Genomic DNA, 16,787 nt, shown 5'->3' with positions numbered 1-16,787 from the left:
TACTGAGAGATCAAGCGTTGTGCAACCATGTGGGCTTTCATGGGCATGGACCGTCTGAGAGCACATACTTGGCTGACCTGATGCCTTATGCCTCTGAACAGAACTCTGTCAGGCAGGAGGAGTCCCATGTGTCATTTTTACTTGACTTGGATCTCTTATGTGGGGTTTAGAGGATAAAGAGCAAATCTAATAATTTTTAATTGCTGCAATAATAATGGTTGGGCTGGTTTAAGACTATCCTGGGTATCCTGTGTTTTTGCTAAATGCGTCATCTGATTACTTTCTAGCGCAGTTTGTAGAGACCAACTGAAATTTGTCTGAACTTTGCCAGCTGAAAGTTCTGGCTTTTGCAGATTAATTTTACTGGAAGAAAAAAAAATTGCATTCATCTGAAATTTGACACCACACTGTTTTCATTAAATTCTGAGGGAGAAAGATGACTATAGTTTCTTCCTGGATGAAATTAACAGTTCGTGTATCTGCATTTGCAAGCAGTTGAATACTTTTACAGAGTTTTTGAATAATTGTTAAAATAGCTCTCCATAGCAAGGTGCAACATGTTAAGAAAAACATACTCTAACGATAATGGTACTGCATTACGTACTGGTTTAGGTAACTGTAGTTGATTATGGCACAAAATCTTTAACAAAAAAAGTTTCGTTTCTATGGCTTGGCTTTTTTAAAGTTAATTTCTCTGACTTTTCAGAGCTTGCAACACAGACTTTGACCCAGACAAAATGTACAGTTATTTTGTAGGAAATTGCGTCTGTGAGTTTCAGCCCACAAGAGATTTGCAGGCTCACAAGGGGTTTATCTGTGTAAAAAGCTAGACTAGTCCCTCCTCTGGCTCTGTTAATCGTTCCGCTGTCTTCTGATCGCTTGCTGAAAGTTATCCGGAGGACTTGCCCTTTGAAGGTGGTAAACTTCCTGGTCCTGGAAACCTACCTGGAAGACAGTTTCACCTCTTCTGAGGACTCAAAACTCACAGGTGTTGGATATCTGCATGAGTGTTCCAATTATGTGTTCCAAACCCACAGATTTCTTGGTTTATTCTTGGCTTATTCCATGGAAATTCATGGATAGGGAAACCCAAGTGGGTTTTGCATCCAGATGTGCACTAAATCTGTGAGAAATCCTGATTTCCACATGGAGCTTTGCATGCTTGTTCTGGATGTTAGAGCTGGATTCACCATTGATATGATTATACATTTTGTTGACTTCTACACTGCTTTTCCTCCATTTTCCTCAAATATTTGACTAATGGAAGAGAATCCTGAAATAATACTGTTGGTCCATAGTAGCACATAGGTCTTTTCTTACTAACTTGCCAATCTTTTTGATTGAGGATTGAGGTCTTGTAGGCTGTAGACTTCATTTGATAGTGATCAGATTGTTGTTTATTGTGGCATCACAACACTGACTTCACAGATATGGTAGAGTCTTCAGATGCAATAAAAACTTTAATTTTCCTGGAGAAAACAATGGAAAGATTATTCTATCTCCTCAGCCAGCATAAGGAAGGAAACACACCCCATATATTTATATAATTTACAGCCCAATCCTATCCTCCTTCTGCCCCCCCACCTGCCAATGCAGCTGTGTCAAAATGGCTTGTGCTGCAGCCTGCAGGAGTATAGTATAGGGGTCTTCTCTGGGAACATTTGTTCCTTTACCCCAGAGTAAGCCTCCATAGCATACAGGGGTCTACTCAGACCTGCGCCAGTGAAATCGCAGGCACAGGTCCATGTGGATCCATGCTGTGGGATCAGGGAAGGGAGTTAGGATTCAACCGCTGCTGCAGCACCTGAATATACCCCCTTCCTCAACCCAATCAACTCTCCTCCCTGCCTTTATTGCTGCTCCCCCCCCCCACCGGCCTGGCTTGCCTTCCACACTGACTTATCTGGCTGGGCAGACTGGTTCGGAACAAGACAGCTGTGGCCTTTGTGCATTGCTGGAGAGGCTTTTGCAACTGCTGTAAGGCAGTTGCCACTGACAGATCATTCCACCAGAAGATCAGCCCACTCGATTACTTGCATATCATTTTTCAACAACAACAAAAAATTATTAAAACCATTTATTTAAAAGATTTCTACCTTGCCTTTCATCTGCTGAAAGCAGATGCCCAAGGTGGCTTACAATTTATAGATTGGAAAAAAAAATACAATATACAATAGAATAAAAAATAGAAAATACAATATAACAATAGAAAATAAATTGGAAATACAATGGGGGGGAACACTAATTGGGAGAGGTCAAAAATATTCAAGGAACTGCTATAGAAGTACAGGAGGTATACATCCGAAATGCAAAACAAAAATGGTTTAAGCCCTTGCCGAAATGCCATGCGGGAGGGGGAAGATCTTAATTCCCCTGGTAGGGAGTTCCATAACTGTGGCACCACTACTGAGAAGGCTTGCTCCTGTGCCGCCGTCCCCATAATTTGGAAGAAAGGCTGCACTTGCAGGATGACCTTAGAGGGTGGGCCAGAATATATGGGAGAAGGCAGTCCCTCAGGTAACCTGGCCCCAAACCTTGAAAGGCTTTAAAGGTCAAAACCAGCACCTTGAACTGGGCCTGGAAAGGAATTGGCAGCCAATGCAGTCACCGAAGCAGCGGTTCAACAGAACCAAAACCGCCTAGCTCCAGTCACCACGAAAGGTATAGTGAAAGGAATGAGAAATGATTTCCTGTACTAAAGGGGCTCGTGATAATAACAAAAACAGAAAAAGGGAGATAAGAGCAACAGCCCCTATGTGGGATGGTATAGGCAGGCTCTGCTACCTTCAGTATGACTCAGTTTTTGAAGAGTACGTTAGGTTAGTCCAGCAGTTCTGAAATTATGGGTCGTGACCTGATTTTTGGTTCTTCACAAAACTGTCAAACTTGTAGCTGACGAAGAAAATGTATTGACCCCTGCGGAAACCCAAATGAAGCAGTGCAAGTTTAACTTGTGAGTAGGTGACTGTGCCTCAGTTCTTATCGAAGGCCAGGCAAAGGAGAACACAAGGCCATCAGAATGATCTTGATTCAATGTACGTGGAGTTCAATAAATGCTTCAGAAGGCAGTTCTCCCCCCCTCCCCAATAATAGAAAGGATAAAAATAGAGGCTTGAATAGCTGGTAAGGTGAAACGTTTTTTAAAGTCTCGTAAAACTAGGTGGGTCCTGTTAGGGCAGTGGTTCTTAAACTTACCTGGGTCATGGCGCCCCTGCAGCCTCTTCTTCTTGGCTCAGCCAGGTGCCACCATCTTAAATCTTGTGAAATATTGTGAAATGCAAGATGGTAGCACCCAGGCTAGGAGGAGCCACTGGGGACAAGCTGTGGTGCTCTGTGAGTGTGCTGTGATGCCCTAAGGTGTTGTAATGCACATTTTGGGAACCCCTGCGATTAAAAAGAGGGTCCTGGTGCTAAAATGGGGACCACTGGGTTAGTCCTTTCTGAGATTACTTGACAGTACTGAGTTTCTGATCACAGGAATGTGTTTATGAGAAATAAAGCATTACTGCATATAAAATGCCACATTTTGAAGAAGTAATTAGTACTTAGACATTATAAAACAGAGAAAATATTAGAATTTTTAATGTTGATGTTACAGATTTTTTTTTTATCGTGCACTCCACCCAAATGTAAAGACTGATAAGTCCACTTAATTTCAGGGAAATAGTTGCGGTGCAATCTGATCCATGTATACTTGGAAATAAGTTCCATTATTTTCAGTAAGCTTATTGCTAGTAAGTATGACTAGGTTTGCAGCTTTAGTCATGTTGATCACAATCCAGCAAAGAATTCAAAGGTCATTTTATTTTGTTGGTGTTGTTTCACGTGTCATGAAGTAGATTTGACTTTTTTATTTTAATGAAAATTTTCTGTGTAGCTATTTGTGCAAACTGGTTGTTAAATGTTCAGTTCTACAAAATTATCATGCTAATGATTCTAGATATCTGAGAATGGGTTAGAAGGGTTGCAGAAGGAGCCCTGCATTGAACTGAGAGAATATGCATACGTCTTACTTTCATTTTTAATATTCGTGGTTCCTTTAAAAAAAATCATTTCTGGATGGCTGATTTCTTGCTTAACTGCTAGCAAAATGCATTGTGAGAGAATAAAACTAAGAGGAAAAAAATTTCCAAAGGCACTACTATTAAGTGACACATTTTTATTCTCACATCTGCCTTCCTAGTTTTGAGAATAATTGCTTGCTATTCACAGTACTTCACAGTTAATAGTGAAGTTGGTTAAATCTTTGCAAGGAAACCTAATTGAAAGTGGGAGCTCATCTAGAGACTTTATGGAATTTTTAAACCACTATAGATTTTCAGAATGATCTACTAGTAATGTTTCTGGTGGTAGCACTGACCATCTATAATTCTGAAAGATGTGATTCTCAAAATCTCCATATTAAGATTGTGCAAGTGAATGGCACCTGGAAGTTTTTTTCTTTCCCCCCAAAATAAAAATGGTCTGTGTTTGTGAAACAGTCGGCTTACAGAGATGGAACAGGAAGAGAGCTGCAAAGCTGGCATTTATCAAATGTTACAGCATTTTTAAAAAAACAAAACCATGGGAGCTCTGTGGAATCATACTTTGAAGAATAAATTACATTAACTGGCTGTGTTCGAGTTATACAACTTCCCAGTAATCGTTACAGTTTTACTACAGGCCTCTTGTTACCGTATCCTATATATTGTTTTGTTTTGTTTTGTTTAAATACATTGTTTTGTTTAATTTGATGAGTTATTTAATGGATGGTCTAAGAATATCACTAAATTTGTCTCATGTTTTGGAATGCTGCTTGGCACCTCTGGAACTTAAATGAGGTTTTAGATGTACAGGCTTAAAGAAATTCTCTAGTAAGTAATAATCATCATCCACATACGCATGTTTCCTTATCTGTACAATATTTCTATTGATGCAGGGGCCATAAGCTTGCTTTTTAGGGTGGTCAGTCTCTCATCAGGGCAGGAGATCTGGTTTAGAGGGTAGAGCCTCTGTTAGCCTGAAGATAACATCAGAAGGTCCCCAGTTTGAGGATACCGGCAGCTCCCTGAACGGCTGAGAATGGTGAGACCTTGAAGTAGCTGACAAGCCCAGCTGAGTGATTCCACCTGCTCTTGGTGTGAGCGAGAAGCATCTTGGCTGCCCTCCATGTGAGAGATGGAGCTGCTTGTCAGCCTGCATGGGAGAACTGGAGGCCAGAAGTGAGACCAGACCAGGAAGATCCATTCTGAAATGTTGTTGGTTCTTGAAAGAGAGAACCTCTATGATTGTAAAAATCTCCTTGAGGGATTTAGAAATGCCTGCCTATGTAAACCGCCTTGAATAAAGTCAGAGGAGTAATCCTACCTAGTTGTTGTTGTTGTTGTTATGTAAGGAAAGCAGAGGCTGAAACCAAGGGATTATTCAAAATGCTCATGTAAACAAGTTCTCAAGTAGGCTCCTTGGTGCTTTGTAAAAATTATCTTAAGCATTCAAGAGTGGAGGATTCTCCAAAGAGAAGCTGCATGCTCTAAGGCAGAGAACACTGCATGCAAACATCCTTTGCAGAATTACCACGTCATCAAATACATCCTACAATAAACCAAATTTATGTGAAATGCAAGTAGGGAATAGGAATTTGGTAAGCAACTGCTACAGGAGCATTTCATGTTGGGTTGGTGCAGTGCAGTGCTTCTCAAATTTTGTAGTGCCAGGACCCATTTTTTAAAATGGCACCATATTGGGATCTACCTAGCTTTACAAGTCTTTAAAAAGGTGATGTAGAAGTTATTCTTTTACAGGCAATTATTTATTTATTTATTTATTTAAAAAAAAAAAAAAAAAAAAACCATTGAGGCAGCCCTAAAGAATAACCTGAAGGATTGGGGGCGGGGGTCTCGTCACGTGACCCAGCCTTCACCTGCAGCCACTGCCTGTCACTGGTGGACTTGGGAGGACGGACAAGAGAAAAGACCCTGAAACATTTATCTCCATTTATTTACAAACACTTGTAAACTGCAGAAGCTCAGCTCTTTGCAGAGCAGTTAGCAGCTGTATGATTTTTGAATAACCTCAGGGCTTGAGGCAATTAGTTATCTGACTGTCACCCATGTGTTCACATAGGAGGCTCTGTGGGACCCACCAGAAATTGAGTCCCGACTCACAGTTTGAGAAACACTGGTGTAGTGATTTGGGAGTTAACCTTACACCTGGAAGATCCAGTTTAAAATCTCCACTCAGCCATGAAACTTCCTTGATGACCTCGGGTCAGTCCTCATCTCTAACCTGCCTCACAGGGTTGTTGTGAGGGCAATAGGAGGGATGGAAGTATGTATTCCACCCTTAGCTCCCTAGAGGTAAGTCAGTATAAAAAGGTGAAAAATAAATAAAATAACAAAACAAGTTGTACGACAAGAAAAATGACTTTCTTTAAGTCCTTGCCTGTTCTTCTGGAAATTTTTGTTTTTTTATTGCGGAAGGTTTAAATGTGTCTGGTGAAGCATTTCATGCTATGGAATTGGAAAATCTTCTATGTAACCCCTGCCAGGATAAGAGAAGCCATGGCTAAATGTTTCATTGTTGCATTTGAGACCAGGCTTGGGCAGCCTTTGTGCATTGGGGCTGCTGTACCTTTTAGCAGTTGCCTGGAGGAAGTCATTTTGGCAGGTGCAAGTTTCAGACTCCCACAGCCCTGTGATATCTGATGATATTAACAGCATCCTGTTCAGGTCCCCTAAGGACAGGAGCCCTGATGCTGAAAAGTTGGCCACTTCACTTCAGTGGGGTGGGAACTACCACCCTTTCCCCATTCATGTTCACAGTAATTTTGTTCTTGGCTCCTTTCGCCTTAACATTTTGGATATAAAAATATGTGTATGCAGGTTGGCCATAGGCAACACTGCCGTTCTGTTACAGAGAAGGGGCCTTGCCTCTAAGCAGCTACTCCTGACAAGCAAACACTTGCTTTGCTGATGTCTCTTATGTGTCCCACAGTGACCTGCACTTCAGCCTTCGCCAATTTTTCTTCCTCAGGACAAACAACAAAGCCAGAGGAATCAAAAACAAATCATGTGAAAAGCGGGGGGGGGGGGGGGAGGATGTTACTATGGCAATAGAAAGTCAAGTATTTTTTTTTATGCAGTACTGGGAGGTGGTACTTTCAGTTCTGAAATTAGTTTTTTTTTTCTTCTCCTCCTCTTTATAGTGTTTAACTGTATTCATGCTGCTGCTTCCTACGTGATGTTCCAGAGCTGCATGACAGCTCTGGGGGAAATTTGCTTGGTCTTTGTGGTCATGTAGGAGGTTTGATCAGAGTAGCATGCACATCGGCGTTGCCTGTAGAAGGCCAGTTTAAAATGTTGGGAGGGTGGGGGCAAAGTTTACACGTATCTGTCTCCTTATCATGACTGACTGCCTTGTCCATTTGTAAGCAGAACAATATTCCCGGCCTTATCGTGTACCGTGTTTCTCAGAAAGAAGCTTTGTGCCCTGTGCTCTAAGGATTATTTGGTTCTTGTGCTTGTGCTTGTCACGCAAGACTGCATGCCATTCAGGAGTAAAATTGTAAGTCGTAAGTAGGAAGAATCAGTACACATTTCTTAGGGTGGATTCCCTCATGCAAAATTAGACTTATTTTCATCTGTTTGGTACTCAACTCCAGGCAGAGAGGTGTGAACTCTGGAGGGTTAACAGTGCCTAGTTTCAGTCTTAGATTTAAAGGAACCACACTTGCAGAAAGCATCTGTGGCGTTACTTTCTGCATGATATATTTTAAGTGTTATGTATTACCATTTTTAAAGTGTATTTATTACCACCAGCCCCTCCTCCCCAAAAAGAAAAGTGTGTTTAATTCTTTCATCTATTTCTGGTGGGGGGAATCCCATATGGCCATGTTTGCAAAGCACTCTGGGGGGGGGGGAAAGGTTGGGGAATGTTTGTGTTTGTTTTATCTTGATGCTTGACCCAGGACAGTTGCCAGCATTTCAAACCAAAGGCTACTTGCATAAGGAGCACACCTTATGCAATGCGTATAGTGTGAACTCTTAAAAAAAACACTCGCTTGTCCTGACTATTATATTGTATCAATACCTACAGGGCCCCAATCACTTGAACAAAGTTCATCCTTCACACTACAAAACGCACAACAAAAGGTGACAAGGGCACAGTCCTAACCAGGTCTACTCAGAAGTAAGTCCTATTTTGTTCAATGGGGCTTACTCTCAGGAAAGTGTGGTTAGGATTGCAGCCAAGATTCATTGCCCAGACTTGAAGGTGGTGTTTCAGTACTTCTGCCACCTGGCTGGCAGAGGAGAAAATGATGGGTGTGGCTTCCTGTCATAACATGTGACTAGAGATTCAGTGCCCTCTGAATTCCTTCTTGGTGTGCAGTTAAAGGAACAGCTCCTTCTTTGGAATGGCACGTGGCACCACCATAGACTGGCTGCTTTTACTCCCAGTGATTGGATCAGATGCAGTTGTTATAGGCTGAGGGATACTGAGGGCTGCCAGAGCTGCTGCTTGTATAATTGTAACCTTTTCTTTTTTTCCACTAAACACCTCTTTCTGGTTGCCAAGTAACCAATCATATTGCTTTGAGTTCATATTGCTGTGGTCTCCTCATTTCATCCCCCACCCCCACTTTTCTTCTTGCTTTAATTTATCAATTTTACAAAATGGAAAAACATTCAGCTTTCTCCTTCTGTACATGGGATGCTTATTTACTTGCTAAAAAGACATTGGATGACTCAGGATATGCTTTTAGGTGGTGTGTGTTTGTATTGTAACCAGCTGAACAGGTCCCTCTCTGAGAGAATTCAGGTTGCTACGGTTACCTATAGAAACTAGGACTTTGGGTTAACTCAGGACATTGATGCAGGAAGCACAGAATCTCACATCTCCCTACGCCAACTGAGATAGCTAGTGTCATTGCCAACCGAGATAGCTAGTGTCATTGACTTTGTATCTGAGTCCCCACCCACTTGAATCTTCACTTGTAGGATAACTTCCTGAGACTTACTATACAGAATTCATTGTATGTAACACAGAATGGACTTGGGACCAGTATCTACCCTTTTTTTTTTTTTTTTTTTTTTGGAACAGAGGATAATGGCTCTGCTTTCCAATCTATTTCATTACCTGTTGGATTCTGTACTGAATATCCTTTTGTAACAGACTTCCTGCTGAAGGAAGTTCAGATATTTTTTTCTATGGGATATAACCTCAGTAGCAGAGTACACACATACGTATGTACTCACTCTCTCTCTCTCACACACACAGGAGTACAGAATAGTTTTTGAAGCTAGTATAAACAAAAATTGAATTTTGGTTTTATTTACATCCGAGTGGGAAGGTGAGGAATTGGGTAAGGATAAGACTGGGTATATCGTGCTTAGAATCCAGTCCCATCCAACTTTCTAGTACAGATGCAGCTGTGCCAAGAGGGCATGTGCTGCATCCTGAGGTGGGGGGGTAGTCATGGAGACCTCCTCAGTGTAAGTGAATGTTCTCTTACCTTGGGGCTACATTGCAGCTGCATAAATGCTGGAAAGTTGGATTGGATTGGGCCCTTAGTTACTAACTATTGAATTTCAACATGTTTTGTAAATTATTTAGTTTTCCTGAAATCAGGAGGTTAAAGCATAGGTTTCTCTTTGCTGGAATCAAACAATTAAATTCATGTATTTTTATTTTTTTTAAAAACTTATCTCCCATACTTCTCACTAAGACTCAGAGCAACTTAAGGTAACGGTTAAAATATACAGTGGTAAAACCCTAAGAATACCAAGTATAAAATAGTGCAACCAAAAACACAGACTGAAAATCAAAGCTCAAAGTCTTCGGGGACAGATTTATAAAACAATTATGAAGGCCTGAGGAAAAAGCCTTAATGATGGATGAGTGAGTTTGAAAATGGAGGAGCAAATTCATATTGGCTTGGAAAAATAAAGTGAGCTATTTCTGTTGTTTATGGAAATAAAAAAAGCCAGGCCTTCACCTTATGGCAGCAAATCTGTAAGGAGGGTATATCCATTGCACCTCCTAAGGGAAGGACTTCCACATCGTGGGGCTGCCACTGATTTCTAGCTGAAAATAGAATGTACATTATAAAGTTAGTCTTAGTATAAAAGTGCCAGTTTTATGTTGGTTAATTAAGTTTATTTGGTTCTGCCATCACTTTTGCAAAACCACAAAAAAAATTGAGACAGAGGAGCACCTACTGCTACAGATAGTAAACCAAAAGTAAAATTTATCATCTGCTCAGGAACCACTCTTGTTGGCAGAATCCAACTTAAATGGTATTGCATTGTTATCCACCGGGATCAGATATGAGTAGTAACAAATCAGTTGTCATAAATTTATACCCACTCTTATTACATATTTCCAGGGCGACTGAAGAATTAGGTGGTGGGGCAACAACTAAAAAACAATGGTAAAACCATTTCCTCATTTGCCATTCATCTCACCTGTGACTGGGAGGGCACACAGGTAATAAAGCGAAACCTTAATCTTAGTGAATGGCTGGGATTTGTGGTTTGGGGGTGGCATGCCCCACAGTCGTCCTCTGAAAATTGCTGCAACCTAAGCCAGTGATTGCACATGTGTTCTGCCTGCTTGCACCCAAGTAAGCAGGCAGAATGAAGGCAACAATCACAGGGTTAGGCTGTGGTGATTTTCAGAGGATAGCAGTGGGGCAGTTCTGCCTCCCATTTCTACAACGCATATCTCTGGTGCAGGAGAAGGTAATGTAGCACTAGATTTTTTTTTTCCAGGTTCTTAGGTTCCTAGTCAGCTAGGGGATTAATGGTAAGTGCCAGCACTGTAAATTGTGCATGGAAACAAACCGGCAGTCAATGTCACTCTCATAGCACTGTTGAGAACATTCATAACTCTCTTAACCAGGGACATCAAATTCATTTCATACAGTGGGCCGAATAGAAATCATTATACCTGCTGAGGGCCAGAAGCGATGTCATTAAGCAGAAAGTGATGTCATTGAGCAAGTCATGAGTGATGTCATTGAGCAAGTCATGACAAGAAATGAGCACTGTTTCTCACTTAGGAACATTAGGAACACTTATGGAACACTTAGGAACACTTTTCTCATTAGCTTCAAATAACAGAAGAAAAAATATGCAGATCTTGATCATATTTTCAAGATACTGGACAACCCAATTGCCATGCAGGCTGCCATTTCTGCCCTTGGTAGAAGTGTGGCGTGCGCAGCAGTAGGTTTTGGGGGCTCTGCTGCTTTTGGTAAGTTGGCAGTGGGGGTGGGATGAGGAGGATGGGGATGTGTCAGGGTGAGAGGAGGTGAATTCCAGTGGCACCAGCATGTGTGTCTTGGTGGTGCTAGTGTGTGCCAGGCCTCCTGTTTGCCCTTCCCCTCCATTGGATGCAGCAAATGCCCTGTTGATGTGGCTGCATTGCCAATGGTGGGGGCTAGGATTGGACTGTTAATTTGTCCTACTAGGCAGATTTTTGGCAGTTCATTTTCAGATATAAACAGTTCCATTAAATAATTAGTGATGGTGAACGTTGCTGAGTGCTTCTTGGCTCACTCTGGAAAATCATTTAACATTTTTAAGGTTTCTTTGAGTATGCTTTCCTTTTTTCTATAATGTGTCTTCACTAGGTTTAGAGTTAATGTCATCAGTGAGAGATTTAAGTAGAAACAGGGCTAACATATAGTCCTGCTTTAATAATAATAATAATAATAATAATAATAATACAGGTATTTCTATACTGCCTTTCTTGGTCCTCAGATTTCTCCTCCGACTTTATTCAAGGCGGTTTACATAGGCGGCTAATTAAATCCCCGTAGGGATTTTTACAATTTGAAAGAAGGTTCTATCTTTCAAGAAACCACAACATTCAGATGTTTCTTTCTGATCTGGTTGCAACATTCTGGCTTCCATCCTCCCATGCTCAGAGCAGATGGAATAATTCGGCTCAGCTTGTCAGCTGCTTCAAGGTCTCACGGTGCCGGTGGCCTCGAACTGGCGACCTGCGGATGTTATCTTCAGGCAAATGGAGGCTCTACCCTCTAGACCAGACTTCCTGTCCTGCAGAGTCTTTAAAGACACTGGGATTAAATTGCTTAAAAGACTAGATGGGATGGGTTTTAGCAAAATACTGGTGTATAGACAAAAGCCCATCCAGACCGGATCATAGAAATTTTTCACTAGAACTTCTTTATAACAATAATGTTGTAGAATGCAATCTTCAGATTAATGAAGGCAGTGAGCAAACTACCACTTCCACTACATAATATAGTTTGTGTATAACACAAGCGTGGGCAAACTCAGGTCCAAGAGCCATTTGCAGCCCTTGGGGTCCCCCAATCTGGCCCACAGGGAGCCTCCAGTCTCCACTGAGCGTCTGGCCCATCTGAGACTGTTGGAGCCCATGCTGGCCTGCAATGGTTGCTTGCAACTGCCAGACGGGAGCTGTGGGCCAATTTAGATTAAGGCTTTTTATACTCTCCATGTGTTTTCTACTTTTCCCTGGACATTATTTTACCCCCCCCCCCATTGCCTCTGAACAGTTGCCCCATTGCCTCTGAACCCCCCTCCCATTGCCTCTCCATGTGTCTCTGGCTTGGTTGGTATGTTTTCACTGTGCAAGAAGTGTGTGGCAAACAGTTTAACGTTCTCATGTGGTTCTACATGCCTGAATTATAGTTCTCTCATTATAGAGCTCATAAATAAGCTCAGTAAAATTCATTCCTATAAGTTTCATCTCTAACATATTCATTTATGTTAATTCATTCAAATTTGGAGTGTAAATTAATTCTTTTTTTTCTCTGACCAAAATGTTTGCCCACCCTGAAAGCAGTTATTCATAATAGAATGACCAGATTGGAATCCAGGCTGCTCATTCGTGAAGTTGACTTACTCGGAGTCTGAACATTGGTCCAACTAGGTCAGTGTTGTTTCCTCTTACTGGCAGTACAGGTTGAGTCTTGTTATTTGAGAGGGTTCCAGAACTCAAGTGGATGGCAAAAATCGCATTAAAACAAATCCATTTAAAAAACAATGTCCCTTTGCTAGGTGATTTAAAAACAGCCTTGCCTTTGTGCTGTAAGACAGAGTCATTAGGCAAACAATCCATCAATCCTCTCCAGAAAGCCTCTCTAGAAAGGCTTCACTCCAAGCTAGCAACCCCTCCTTTCACCCAGAGTGCACCGCTGGGAAAGAATGCAAAGTGATTATCATTCAGGGGGAAGGGGGGGAATCGCTTGCCTTGGAGGTAAACTGTTCTAAGTGTCTGGAGAGAGAATGATTGATGGATTATCAGCCAGCTGCTCTCTCACACATTAACGAGGCTATTGTTAAACAACTTTTTTCCTTTAATTTAAATGACCCTTCTCATCTCCTTGAGATAAAACCTCCCATGAAAAAAAATCTGTGGATAATTAGGTTATACCTGTATCTCTTTAGGCTTTCAGACAGGTGTTTTTATTAGCCCTATCAAGAGAAGCTTGAAGTTCTGCCACTCCTACTCCTCTACAAAATGCTTTTTGGTACCTGCTCAGTTTACGCAATGAATGCCTATTACATACTTTGGATTTTTCCAAAAATCTTCTGTTTTGTTTTTCGCAAGTATCACATTTACAAGTACCATTACTGCCATTAAAGATGGTGGCTGGGCATAGGAGTGGGGGCTTGCTCAAAGTTGGAGCTTCACTCTGCATCCTTCTCCCTCAACCAATGCTTCTTTTAGGAACTGGACAGTTGTATAACTGCACCTTTCCCACTGCCACCCTAGCTTCTCTACTTCCAACAGGTTGGTCTAGACAGGGTAGTGCCACGTGGCCATCACAGCCGTGGAGCCAAATACCACTTGCCGTACTATGAAGTACTGTACCACTTGTTGGAGAGTCCCCCCATGTGTGTGCGTGCATGAGCACATGTCTGAGCATATTGAGCACACATGTCTGAGCACACATGTCTTGAGCACATATCTGTTAAGCTTGTCGATCTGTAATATGTGGGGAAAAGCAACAAAGGGTTTTATAATGATGTGCAAGGAGAAAAGAGTACACTGTCATTTTTTTTGAAGCAAGCAGAGTAGACATTGAGTCCTCTTCTTTTTCCTACACTAGTCTAAAAGTCCCAGAATGCTACAAGGACCAAATGTGAATTACTATTTTCCAGTAGTTCCACTGATTAATAAGGTCTTGCCAAATACACTCAACATAATATTTCAAATACTTTAAATGTTTATCATGCCATATCCTTACTAAAAAAAATAGTGATTAGTCCTAATTATTTGTTTGCAATCTGTTTTCAGTTTTAAACTGACAAGGGTAGCCAATCCACCAGCTGGTCTGCCCGTACATTGGCATCCTTCAGTCTTGGAAGACTATGGTATCACACTCTGAAAAGTGATTCTGGAACAGAGTGTCCTCTCCAGTGCACGAAGCCTGGGTAAAGTAGATATGGAGGGTAGACTGTTACCCATGCAGCAAATGCCCCCTCTCCATGTCGCTGAAATGGTCCAATGGAAAGGCAGAAGCCAATACAGTTGGTTCCAGTGGCGTCGAAGGAATTGCCAGAACGTGACTGTGTTCAGCCATGAACTGCCTCAGGGACTCCGGCTCCGAATTTTGCCTCGAGGTTGACTCCTGAAGCCTTTTCCATAACTGGATGTAGCCACAAGGCAGTGGAGGTTTGGGATCAGAGATTTCCTTCTCTCAGATGAGCTGCCTTCCCAGGCTAATGAATCCCATCTACCCATATCAACTTGCAGAAAGACCACACTTTATAACTAGTGAGTAGGAGCTTATTTGTTAATAATTCCATAGCCCTAGTTTGCTGAAGACAAGTTTTACTGTATTTCATCAGTAAATCCAGTAAATCCTAACCCTGCACAGATAAGTTTCATCTTGCAATATTACTACAAGAGTATGACACAGCAACACCTACTGCTCATAAAGTTTTTTTTGGGGGGTGAGGGGGGACCAATGTCAGTAAGTAGCTAAAGTTTCCTAGAAGAGGAGCTGAGGTCATGATTACTCCAGCATCCTTCTGGATAGTACTGCTGGAATCTAGAGATCCATACAACCAATTCCACATTGCGAAGTGAGGTTTGGACTTGTGTGTCTTAAAGGGGCGTTTTCAGAAATGAATTAGGTACATGTTAACAAAGGAAGAGTGTGACTGGTTTTTAAGTTGTCTCTCTCCAGTTAGTCATGGGCAAGGTTTTAGTAGGCTCTTTAAAATATAATCTTTCTGATTTCCTTTGTTATACATAGCATATGTAGTCTGCCCTCTGAAGTCTGCCGCAGGCGAGGTCATCCAGGATCGGGCACAGCAGATGGAATGCTGGGTGCAGCACTACTCTGAGCTATATTCCAGAGAAAATGTAGTCACCAAAGAAGCACTGAACAACATTGAGTGCCTGCCTGTGCTGGAGGAACTTGACAGTGAACCAACCCTAGAAGAACTTCACATGGCCCTGGACTCCCTTGCCTCTGGCAAGGCACCTGAAAAAGACAACATCCCTGCTGAAGTCCTAAAGTGCTGCAAAGAGATCATCGTCACTGAGCTGCATGAAATCCTCTGTCTTTGCTGGAGAGAAGGTGGAGTACCTCAAGACATGAGGGATGCAAACAACATCACGCTGTACAAGAACAAAGGTGACGGGTGATTGCAACAACTACTGCAGCATCTCTCTCCTTAGTGTTGTAGGAAAGCTGTTTTCCCGAGTTGCACTAAAGAGGCTCCAGGTACTTGCAGAGAGCGTCTATCCAGAATCGCAGTGTGGATTCCGAGCCAACAGGTCCACCACTGATATGGTAGACAACTGCAGGAAAAATGCAGGGAACAACAACAGCCACTCTTTATCACCTTCATAGATCTCACGAAGGCTTTGGACCTGGTCAGCAGAGACGGCCTCTTCAAGATTCTCCCCAAGATCGGATGTCCACCCAGGCTCCTCAGCATCATCAGATCTTTCCACAAGGACATGAAGGGTAGTGTTGTCTTCGATGGCTCCACATCAGACCCCTTTGACATCCGAAGCGGAGTGAAGCAGGGCTGTGTTCTTGCACCAACCTTGTTTGGGATTTTCTTCGCTGTCCTGCTGAAGCAGGCCTTTGGAACTTCAACAGAAGACATCTATCTCCGGACCAGATCAGACGGAAAGCTCTTCAAGCTCTCCAGACTGAGAGCAAAATCCAAAGTCCAGCTGAAATGTCTGCGTGACTTCCTCTTTGCCAATAATGCAGCTGTCGCTACCCACTCTGCCAAAGATCTCCAGCAGCTCATGGATCGTTTTAGCAAGGCCTGCCAAGATTTTGGACTGACAATCAGCCTGAAGAAAACACAGGTCATGGTTCAGGATGTGGACTCACCTCCCTGCATTACAATCTCCGCACATGAACTGGAGGTTGTCCATGACTTTGTGTACCTTGGTTCAACCATCTCTGACACTTTCTCTCGATACCGAGCTAAACAAACGCATTGGTAAAGCAACTACCACATTTTCCAGACTCAGAGTCTTGTCCAACAAGAAGCTGATGGAACATACCAAGATCCAGGTCTACAGAGCTTGCGTCCTGAGTACACTTCTGTACTGCAGCGAGTCATGGACTCTTCGCTCACAACAGGAGAGGAAACTGAACGCTTTCCACGTGCGCTGCCTCCGATGCATCCTCGGCATCACCTGGCAGGACAAAGTTCCAAACAACACAGTCCTGGAATGAGCTGGAATCCCTAGCATATATGCACTGCTGAAACAGAGACGCCTGCGTTGGCTCGGTCATGTTGTGAGAATGAATGATGGCCGGATCCCAAAGGATCTCC

At 42.3% G+C, this 16,787-nt stretch overlaps 1 long non-coding RNA gene across 1 annotated transcript in view; it reads right to left on the bottom strand.

Moving 5' to 3' along the window:
- Positions 1–345: 345 nt before the first annotated feature.
- The window catches only part of LOC136649406 (uncharacterized), a 33,835-nt gene continuing 17,393 nt past the window's right edge, over positions 346–16,787 (bottom strand). Inside the window, exon 2 of the long non-coding RNA XR_010794396.1 lies at positions 346–1,469. This is a non-coding gene — a long non-coding RNA (uncharacterized lncRNA). The remainder of the gene's footprint in view (positions 1,470–16,787) is intronic.

The sequence above is a fragment of the Tiliqua scincoides genome, chromosome 4 (genome assembly GCF_035046505.1).
Source record: "Tiliqua scincoides isolate rTilSci1 chromosome 4, rTilSci1.hap2, whole genome shotgun sequence".
Taxonomy (NCBI): Eukaryota; Metazoa; Chordata; class Lepidosauria; order Squamata; family Scincidae; genus Tiliqua; species Tiliqua scincoides.
Note: the sequence above shows the minus strand (reverse complement) of the source record. Positions and strands in the feature narration are given on the sequence as shown.